The following is an 11,569-nucleotide window of genomic DNA, read 5'->3' on the forward strand; positions in this document are numbered from 1 at the left end:
AAGTCCAGCAGCCAGTTGCAGAGGGAGGTGCTGAAACCTAGTTTGTCCAGTTTTCTGATGAGTTGTTGTGGTATTATGGTATTGAATGCTGAACTGAAGTCAATGAACAGCATTCTCACATATGAGTCTTTATTTACACAAACGCACACACACACACACACACTAGGGTGCATCAAATGCCCCCTATGAAAAGATATTGCCCAGCAAAAACACACTGTGTAAAATATTTTGAAATTCGGATGACGTCTACCGGGGCCACCAGCCCCATGAAAATAGAAAATAATGGTGATAGTCAAAATCTTGAATAGAAACAGGGCTGGACTGGCCATCTGGCATGGCGGGCATTTCGCGGTGAGCCCTGCACCCTCGTGGGCCCCCATTTATTTATTTTTTTACATTACTGAAAATAGGGGCCCACGAGAGTGCGGGGCCCACCGGTGAGTCAGTTCGCCAGCACTAATAATAATGAGGGGGGCCCCTTAAATCCCGGGCCCTATTTATCCCCCAGTGCAGCCCTGAATAGAAATGGACATTTCGGTGCATCAAGCTACCCAATATTGCCTCATACTGTGTGATACATATTGCCTCAGCTGTGTGATAAAAATATTCTATGCACAGTAAAATCACTCTGTGGGAAATGTGTTGAAATTTAGATTAATTCTACTGGGTCCACCAGGCCCATGAAAATTAAAAACAATGGTGATAGTGATGGGCAACCTGGATTCCAAAGCTGAAGTCCAGTGCCACATTTTCCCAATATAGCCTATATAATGAACCTGCTGACCCACTGCTAGTATCAAGCAAGAGATTGCGAAGCTGTATGACTTTTGTGTGTTTCACCTGTGGGCCTACAGGATTGTACAGGTAGCTGTTAATTCCTGATGGAACATCTGTACTAAAGCTGTGAATGCTCCTTGGAATGACTTATGTTTTTTCAAGAAATCCCTGCAGTAGTTCAATAGAGTACATACAATACAACTGTATATGATGTTGGAAAGAGTGGCTTCCCAAAACCTGTACTTAAGTGACTTCTAGGTATGTCATGGGTATCACCAGGTCCAGAGTTCATTGCCAAGGGCCTCTCAGGTAAATTATGGTACTCATCTGATGGAGTAAAGTGAAATACTGCCACAGGCGATGGGATAAAGAAGTAATGGCACTCTTCAATACAGTTGTATTGGTTGCCTTGTAGCCTAGTCATTCCAAGGAACATTCACAGCTTTAGTACAGATGTTCCTCCATGAATTGTAGGCCCACAGGTGAAACACACAAACAGCTTTGCAATCTCTTGATTGATACTCGCAGTGGTCCAAGGCAGCAAGGAATTGATATTGTGTTGCAAAACAGCAATTTTGCCTAAATATAGCAGTTTGACCATCAGTCTGTCCTGAGACTAATGTGTCACAGGGTTTGTCCACCTCTGTTTTAAGACAATGGGAAACCTAGATTCAAAAGCTACAATCCAGTGCCACAGATTTCAAATTACCTGGTTTTACCTGTCCAATTGCCCTAACTGGAAAGGTAAAACTCTGTATGTCATTTGGAATATGTGGCACTGGACTTCAGCTTTGGAATCCAGGTTGCCCATCCCCATCACCATCACCATTATTTTCATGGGCCTGGTGGACCCAGTAGAATTAATCTAATTTCAACATATTTTACACAGAGTGATTTTACTGTGCATAGAACATTTTTATCACACAGCTGAGGCAATATGTTTTTATTGGGTAGCTTTATGCAGCAAAATGTCCATTTCTATTCCAAGATTCTGACTATCACCATTATTTTCTATTTTCATGGGGCTGGTGGCCCCGGTAGACTTCATCCAAATTTCAAAATATTTTACACAGTGTGTTTTTACTGGGTGTAGAACATTTTTACTATAGGGCCAAGGCAATATATTTTCATAGGGGGCATTTGATGCACCCTAACACACACACACACACACACAGAGACTCACACACACAGAGACTCACACACACACACACACACACACACACACACACACACACACACACACACACACACACACACACACACACACACACACACACACACACACACACGCACACACACACACACACACTGCCTTGTGTTTTGGGATGTTGCCATGGAGATTCGTCTTCCTTAAATGTTGAAAGGATTCGAAGTGTATATATGCAAAATGTAATACATGCAAAAACCACAATTACATGATTCATCTTCTCTTTTCCCTCTTCTCTTTTTTCTGCCAAATATAAGTCTAGTCTATTTTCTTTTTGGAATTTCTATAGGCCTAATTATAAAATGTGTGTGTGTGTGTGTGTGTGTGTGTGTGTGTGTGTGTGTGTGTGTGTGTGTGTGTGTGTGTGTGTGTGTGTGTGTGTGTGTGTGTGTGCGCGCGACGTGTGTGTGTTTGTTCATGTAGGCCTTCGTGTGATTATTTTCAATTAATGCAAAACCCACAATTGTACATGATGCATCTTCTCTTTTCCTTCTTCTCCTTTCTCTGCCAAAGATAAGTCCAGTCTTTTTGGAAGCCCTGGAGATGGGCAAGCTCAACTGGACTAAAGATCACGGGTAGTGGAAGCTTGGGATTGTGTAGGGCAGGGGTCCCCAACCCTTCTGGGTCAGAGGGCTACCAATTGCTACCAAGGGCTACCCGAGGGCTATTGAGAGCTACCGGAGGGCTATTTTTGTTCAAAATCCTGTAGTCTACTGATGTCTTGACAATCATTCCCAAATCACACTAGATTGAAAGTGTACCTCCGGGATTTTGGACACCAGGCCTCATTTCCGAGTCAGCCAGGGTGTAAACAATGTGTCCAGAAAGTTTTTTTCACATTCCATGCAGTCCTTGTGAATTCTCATATCCATGTTGCTAAGCTAGCGCAAGTGGACGGAAATGGTAGTAGCCTGCCCCCAAAAATAGTCTTATCCAGTCGCAACAACATTCTAAACAACCCCATTATTATACCATACTGCAAGTGTAAATACTTGTCTTGATAGAATGAAGTTTGAAATTAAACCAACATTGCAATCATGTTTGATCACCATCAGCAATTTGTGTTCCGGTTTGAAAGCTTGACAGCCGCGGAGTGATATTCCTAGTACAAATCCTAGCTTCGTTTGACACATCCATAACTTTTCCATAGAGCGAACTCCAACATCTTTGAAGTTTGTAAAACTGAACGGTTTTCCCCTCTCCCTGACCTCGCTCGCAAACATCAAGAGTAATGCTTTCTGTCCGACTTTGTAAACCTTTCGTAACATTGAAACATATGCCATAACAATGTTTGGTTGTTACTAGATGACCCGTGTGTCTACACAGCATGTTGGCGAACAGAACGCACACTCTTCTCCCTTTCATCCTCCCATTCCATAATAATAACTAGAGCTACGAGTGACATATTTCACAATGTCAAGCCAGATCACATAGCGTTGCGTAACGTATGAGTCCATACGGCAATTCTAATGCCATTTGTTATAGCAATTACACTAAATAACAGTAAAGCAGTACAACATGCAAATCCAAAAAGTTTGCAAAAGTGAACGCTATTCCCCTCTTCCTGACCTCGCTCGCAAACACCAAGAGTAATGCTTTCTGTCCGACTTTGTCAACCTTTCGTAACATTGAATATGCCATGACAATGTTTAGTTGTTACTAGATGACCCGTGTGTATGTTGGCGAACAGAACAGTGCACCCATCTCTTCTAAATCCCTTTCATCCTTCCATTCCATCTCTTCACAAAAAAACATTCCCTATAATAACTAGAGTTACGAGTGACATATTCCACAATGTCAAGCCAGATCACATAGCGTTGCGTAACTTATGAATCCATAGGAATACGGCAAGTCATGTCTAATGCCATTTGTCACAGCAATTACACAAAATAACAGTAAAGCATTACAACATGCCAATCCAAAAGGGTAACTTCTAGCCCAAGTTTTGGCTAACGTAGGCGAAGCCATTATACCACTGGGCTACCATCATAGAAGCAGAAAGCATAACAAACCTGTTCTTCGGAGACTGTTGGTGCGCGCCACAAAATGTAGCCTAGATCTGGGAATGCGGTTGGCACTGCGGACACTTTTAGAGTTTTCCGTGTAGGTATTAGACTTCGAGAAGGACTTTGTGAAGTCGTCGGGACTGAAATGGTCACTGCAAAGCACCGGGGTAGCTTACGGAGCGTCTCCATCGGTTTGTTGATGTAGCCCTGCAGCCAGGAGCCAGAGTTTGGTTCTTTCAACATCTTTCACGGAAACCAATGGAAACTTGCCGATACCCATCTGTGGGCTTTATTATTGCAGTTAGTACACATTGATGTACCATGGTGCGATGTCGTTGGGTTTTAATCCACTATTCAATCCGAAAGCAGTTGTAGAACTAGCCTTGATTTGCAACTGTCTCTTGCGGGTCCCTGCAGTGGGTGGGCTACATCACAACTGAAGAGAGCAAAGTAAAATTCCGCCGACCCCGAGAAAATAGTCTCTCAACATGGCAAAATCCACGCAGTGCAAGGTTGGTTTAATTTCAAACTTCATTCTACTAAGGCAAACATTTACACTTGCAGTATGGTATAATAACGGTTTTGTTTTGAATGTTGTTTAAACGGGATAAGACTATTTTCGGGGGCAGGCTACTACCATTCCCGTCCACTTGCGCTAGCTTAGCAACATGGATATGAGAATTCACAAGGACTGCATGGAATGTGAAAAAAACGTTCTGGACACATTGTTTACACCCTGGCTGACTCGGAAATGAGGCCTGGTGTCCAAAATCCCGGAGGTACACTTTAATGATACAATGCTTATAAGTTATGAGGAAATATTCTTTATAGGATGTAAAGAAATAATCTCATATTTAAATTAAGAAAAGTATTAACTGTGACTAAAATCTTGTAGTTGTGACCCTTGGTGGGCACCTCAGAAGTTCCTGGAGGGCTACCTGGCGCCGGCGGGCCCCACGTTGGTGGCACCTGGTGTAGGGCTACAGTGTTCTTCATTTTGTCAAGATAAGTAATGAATATGCCAAACACAAAGGGTGGAATGTAGAAAGTCCCAACCATAAGCCCATGGCGGTTACAGGTTCGAATCCCCTCTGACCTCTCCCTACATCTCCATAGCTGAAGTGCCCTTGAGCAAGGCACCTAACCCCACATTGCTCTAGGGACTGTAACCAATACCCTGACAAATAATAACGGCAAGTCGCTTTGAATAAAATGAATGCGTCAGCTAAGTGAAATGTAATGTAATAATGTAATTAGCAGGACCTTATAAATAGCATTCCCAGTGTCCTATTGATATGGCATGAGGGGAGTTGAGCATTCCCAGTGTCCTATTGATATGGCACCAGGGGAGTTGAGCATTCCCAGTGTCCTATTGATATGGCACGAGGGGAGTTGAGCATTCCCAGTGTCCTATTGATATGGCATGAAGGGAGTTGAGCATTCCCAGTGTCCTATTGATATGGCATGAAGGGAGTTGAGCATTCCCAGTGTCCTATTGATATGGCATGAGGGGAGTTGAGCATTCCCAGTGTCCTATTGATATGGCACCAGGGGAGTTGAGCATTCCCAGTGTCCTATTGATATGGCATGAAGGGAGTTGAGCATTCCCAGTGTCCTATTGATATGGAATGAGAGGAGTTGAGCATTCCCAGTGTCCAGTGAACTGTAGGGGGGTAAGCTGCCTGGGACTGAGTCTTGTTTCGTTAGGGCCCTACAGGGAGAACTGCTTTTTAACATACGAAAAAAAGAGAGAAAAGCCCACCTGGGAAACTCCAACTCCTATTGTCATTGTGACAATGCACTCCACAGCACACAAGTGTTCACTGCACACTGCACACAACGAAATTGAATTTTTATGCCTCACCCGTGCAAGGGGGCAGCCCCCAATGGCGGCCCCAAGGGATCAGTGCGGTGGGACGGTACCATGCTCAGGGTACCTCAGTCATGGAGGAGGATGGGGGAGAGCACTGGTTAATTACTTCCTCCCACCAACCTGGCGGGTCGGGAGTCAAACCGGCAACCTTTGAGCTACAAGCCTGACGCCCTAACCGCTCACCTATGACTGCCCACATACCTGTATGTAAGGGATAATTGACGACACGGTGTGCGTATAACAGGAAAAATAATGCACACCTAGGTGGTTACACCTCGGTGTGCATTATTTTTCCTGTTATACGCACACCGTGAAGTCAATTATCCCGCTTATACCACGGTTGCCACACTGTCTGAAATTTATTTGAGGAATTATTTCGATGCTTTAATGGATAAAACAAAGGTTCTCTGTATAACTACTTCCTTCCGCCACAAGAAGGTTCTTTTCATAACTTTCTGGCGAACTGCCGTTACTAATTCTAAATTGAAGGTTGCTATGGCCTTTCCTGGTGAACCAGAAGCTATGTGTTGACGCCCAGGGGGCTGGGCTACACAAACCTTCTGGTACACCTGTGATTCGCTCTCCTCCTCCGTTTACGAAATAAACAGGGCAGCACGACGAATCAGGATCGTAGGGAGGGATTTCAGTGGGTATGACGTTTATCGAACGCAACTCCCTCCCCCAGGGTAGTTCGGCTGTGCCCGCCCCCTCCCTGAATCACAACAGTAATGGCGGCGTGCGAGGAGTTATCATGCGTCGGGATGGAAGCAGTAATTTCAGCGGTGTTATCCAAAATACCTCAAGTTGATTTTCTAAAGGATGTTGTTCTGTTTTGGTTCCCGACCTGGCAGCGCTTACGTGACGACACGTCCTACGTCACAAAGCTTCAACGTGAGTGGTCGAAGTGTCTTGTCATTCATATGAGGTTGCTCCAACCGCATGCAAGCATCTTTTGACTAAACCCCGCCTGCGGAGAGGCGTGAAAGGGCAGTGTACCAGTAGCCTGTTACTTACAGGCTACTGGTTCACCAGGAAAGCTATGGCCAAGACACCGTCGTTAGTTCTATCGCATTCGGTTGTCAAGTCAAGAGCCAGTCGTTAATTCTATCGCATTTGGTTGTCAAGTCTGTCGCCTCAATGTTCTACCCATGCGATATATGGGCGCGTCTGACTTTCCCACAAGATCATGCTACAGTTGGCATGATTCCTACAAATTTACAGATCTCAATAGATTAAAAAAATACCCCACGTATCTTGGCGACATTCTAAATGCCTCGCCTCGCCTCAAAACAGACACCTCGTCAATCTGCTCTCCTCCCATAGGAAACTCCCCTTGATTTATTTTCCACTGCGTTCCCATAGTTAAGCCTATTGATCCGAAAATATCCCATACTTTTCACAAGTTACGCTACTCTCTCAACTGATAAACGCTACAACCGCCCTTTGCGCAGGGAATATCTCTCTCTCTCTCTCTCTCTCTCTCTCTCTCTCTCTCTCTCTCTCTCTCTCTCTCTCTCTCTCTCTCTCTCTATCACAAAGTTGACAGAGTGATGGTCAGTTGGGAGAAATAAACACGTTTGAAATTTGATTAGGCGAGGCCTACTAAGATTTGCTCCAGATTCACTATAGCCTACATTGTTGGTGTTTCCAGACGCTCAATGCGTCATGTGTCAATTCAGCGCGTAATGCTTGCAACTTTTTTGTGTGTAATTTATGAACGTGCGTGCCTTGGCGCATTGATACACTGGAGTTATGCGGTCAGAAAAGTGACCTAATAGTGGGACTACTTTAGGTGTGCATATATAGACATTTAATCAATACCCAATCTAGCGCGTCACAATGGGAGATTCCAGACTGCCGTGGTATAGTAGTATATTAACAGGGGAAGGGGAATCCACTGGAGCTACAGTAGGTCCATGGGGCCCAGAATATGGAGCTCTACGCTAGAGGATGACATTTTTTAGGAATTCCCGCAGGCCCCACGGGATGGGAGTCAAAATTTTAAAGACGAATGGGAGCGGGCAGAAGCGGGAATAAAGCTGAATGAGAGCAGGCAGGAGCGGGAATAAAAATTAACGGGAGCGGGAATGCCGCTTATTTTTTCTTTAAAAAACAAACAAAAAAACTTGTTTTTTTTTACTAAACGGGAGTGGGGTTGATTTTGAGTGGGAGTGGGCAGGATTGGGAGACATTCTTTTCAGGAGTGGACGGGATGGGATTTGTTTCTTTTACTCCAGTCCGGGATGGGACGGAATGGGATTTTTTTCTGGGACCGGGATGGGACTGGAATGAAAATCCACTCCCGTGTCATGCTCTATTGTACGCTATGTGACCTACCAGGCTATCCAGCTGAGCAAACAAATGGCTATAGCAATAGGGTTATGGTTTGGGTTAGGGCTACGTTAACAGCATAGATCATTTCCATGAAGTAAACAACTTCTGCAGAGCATGAGTTCAAGTCCTGTAGATTAATATAGGTGGGGAAATGCATGAGACATGATCTCCTGCAAGCTCATACATGCTTGAGTGGATTGTTAAAATGCTCCCAATATTGCAGCAGGACTTGATAAATAATTAAAGGGACACATTTTTACAGTTTAAATTCATCAATAGTCATTAAAAGGCAATATTTAAGTGAGACATTAATCGGCTAACGGTCACTCTCCGCTTTTGCAGTCCGCTGAAAGAAACTACGTTTTGGCTGATTGTTGTATTGTAGACTCATGCCCAGGTGAAATTAGTGAACACAAAAATGAGGGGTTAAAAATTGGACAGGTCTTCGTTTTACCACGATATAGCTTATACAAAATGGTAAGGAAGAAAGAAGCAAGTAAACATACAAAAAACATAAACATACAAAAAGTCAGCTCATGAAAAAAGCTGTGTGTGTGTGTGTGTGTGTGTGTGTGTGTGTGTGTGTTTGTGTTTGTGTGTGTGCATGCGTGTGCGAGTGCGTGTGTGTGTGTGTGTGTGTGTGCATGTGTGAGTGTTTGTTCATGTAGGCCTTCGTGTGATTATTTTCAATACATGCAAAACCCACAATTTTACATGATGCATCTTCTCTTTTCCCTCTTCTCCTTTCTCTGCCCAAGATGAGTCATACGTACGTGTGTGCCTGTGTGTGAAGAGGAAGATGTAATTTACAGCACGAGTTTGATAGATGTGCTGATTGGATTACTTTTCTACAATTATAAAACCTGTGTGTATTGTGTGCATGTGTGCTGATCAAGATTTGGGATGTAACCCCCTGTAATTATTATAATTGTAAAACGTGTGTGTGTGTGTGTGTGTGTGTGTGTGTGTGTGTGTGTGTGTGTGTGTGTGTGTGTGTGTGTGTGTGTGTGTGTGTGTGTGTGTGTGTGTGTGTGTGTGTGTGTGTGTGCGTGTGTGTGTGTGTGTGTGTGTGTGAGTGTTTGTTCATGTAGGCCTTCGTGTGATTATTTTCAATACATGAAAAACCCACAATTTTACATGATCCATCTTCTCTATTCCCTCTTCTCCATTCTCTGCCCAAGATAAGTCTAGTGTAGAGGACACCCTGATGGACAGGCTCAATTGGAGTAAAGGTTGAACAGTGGCTTTGAATAGTGTACAGTGTTTTTCATTTCATCAAGAGAAAGAGTGAACATGCCAAACACAAATGATGGAATGTAGAAAGTCACAGCCATGCATTCGGAGGACCATCTAAACAGCATTCCCAGTGTTCTATCGATACAGGGCCATCTAAACAGCATTCCCAGTGTTCTATCGATACAGGACCATCTAAACAGCATTCCCAGTGTCCTCTTGATACAGGGCCATCTAAACAGCATTCCCAGTGTCCTATCGATACAGGGCCATTTAACCCATTGTGTCCTGGAGCGACATATACGCTGCATTCAAGTTCTTGAGATTTGAATTGTTTTATTAAACATGTGGGTATGTTACAGCTGAATGAACACATTCTAGTGCAAAATGGAGGCTCTAGCTTTCAAATGCAATGTTTTTATGTGCTTCGGAGGCTGTGATATTTAGGTTTTAATAGGGAGAGGGCACCTTTTCCCAAAAAGGGCTTAGGCTAAAATGGGTTAAATAGCATTCCCAGTGTCCTATTGATATGGCATGAGGGGAGTTGAGGTAGGGGGTCAAGGTGGGACTGAGTCTTGTTTCGTGAGGGCCCTACAGGGAGGACTGCTTTTAAGATGTGTCCTAGCATCTCTATAAGAAGGTATGTCCGTCCGTCCGTCCGTCCGTCGGCCAGTCTGTCGGTCTGTTCGTCTGAAACGCATTCTCTAAATTGTCATTCTCTCCTGTGTCCACAAGGTGGCAGTGCATAGACGGACACATCTGTATCCACCTGTCGGACTTGTTAACATGGGGGCAGTCATGGGTGAGCGGTTAGGGCGTCAGACTTGCATCCCAGAGGTTGCCGGTTCGACTCCCGACCCGCCAGGTTGGTGGGGGGAGTAATCAACCAGTGCTCTCCCCCATCCTCCTCCATGACTGAGGTACCCTGAGCATGGTACCGTCCCACCGCACTGCTCCCCATGGGGTGCCACTGAGGGCTGCCCCCTTGCACGGGTGAGGCATAAATGCAATTTCGTTGTGTGCAGTGTGCAGTGTTCACTTGTGTGCTGTGGAGTGCTGTGTCACAATGACAATGGGAGTTGGAGTTTCCCAATGGGCTTTCATTTCATATCTTTCATTTATATAATAGTATCCAAACAGGGGAAGGGGGGACCACTGGAGCTAGTCCATGGGGCCCAGAATATGGAGCTCTACGCTATATGACCTACCAGGCTATCCAGCTGAGCCACATACAAATCGCCATAGCAATAGGGTTATGGTTTGGGTTAGGGCAGGGGAGGGGAAGCTATTTTTCGAAGGCTGTTAAAGGTGGGATTTGTTTTAAAGGTGGCTGCCTTCAATATAGGCCTGAAGTGCAGAGAGAAATCTTGGTTTGTGTTGATAGTACGGCCCTCGGAGGACTTTTTACGGCCCTTGGTGGAATTTGAAGTGGCCTCTCGAATGAAAAAGGTTCCCCACCCCTGAGCTAGGGCTACGTTAACAGCATAGATCATTTCCATGAAGTAATCCATTTCTACAGAGCATCAGTTTAAGTCCTATAGAATACAACCTCGCTTGGATGGATTGATACATTGCGCCAGATATTGCAGCAGGAATTGATAAATAGTTAAAGGGACACAAGGTAGAAATTTTAAATTCATTAATAGTCCTTATAGGCAATATTTAAGTGAGACATTAATCGGCTAACGGTCGCTCTCCGCTTTTGCAGTCTGTTGAAAGAAACTACGTCTTGGCTGATTGTTGTAGTGTGGCCTCATGCCCGGGAGAAATTAGTGAACACAAAAATGAGGGGTGAAAAAATGAACAGGTATTTATTTTACCACCATCTCTAACAGTGCAAAAACTATATAAGAAGGTAAGAAAAAAGAGAAAGTAAACATACAAAAGGTAAGCTGACAAAAAGAATAGACAGTGGTGGAGTGATGCAGTTGACTTTCAGAGAAGGCCACCACCAAAATGAACCCAACAACTTGTATCAGCTGGGGCAACAATTGTTGTACATTTGGTATACAAAAAATGTTCTACAAAAAGGATACACAGTATTACTTCCTTTTCTGTGAGCGTAGTATACAGTTGTGGAAATAATGAGAAAATAATTAAGCTACTCGTGTGAGAATTCACGCATTATGGTTCTTCTAG

This window comes from Engraulis encrasicolus, chromosome 2, assembly GCF_034702125.1.
Source record: "Engraulis encrasicolus isolate BLACKSEA-1 chromosome 2, IST_EnEncr_1.0, whole genome shotgun sequence".
Classification (NCBI taxonomy): domain Eukaryota; kingdom Metazoa; phylum Chordata; class Actinopteri; order Clupeiformes; family Engraulidae; genus Engraulis; species Engraulis encrasicolus.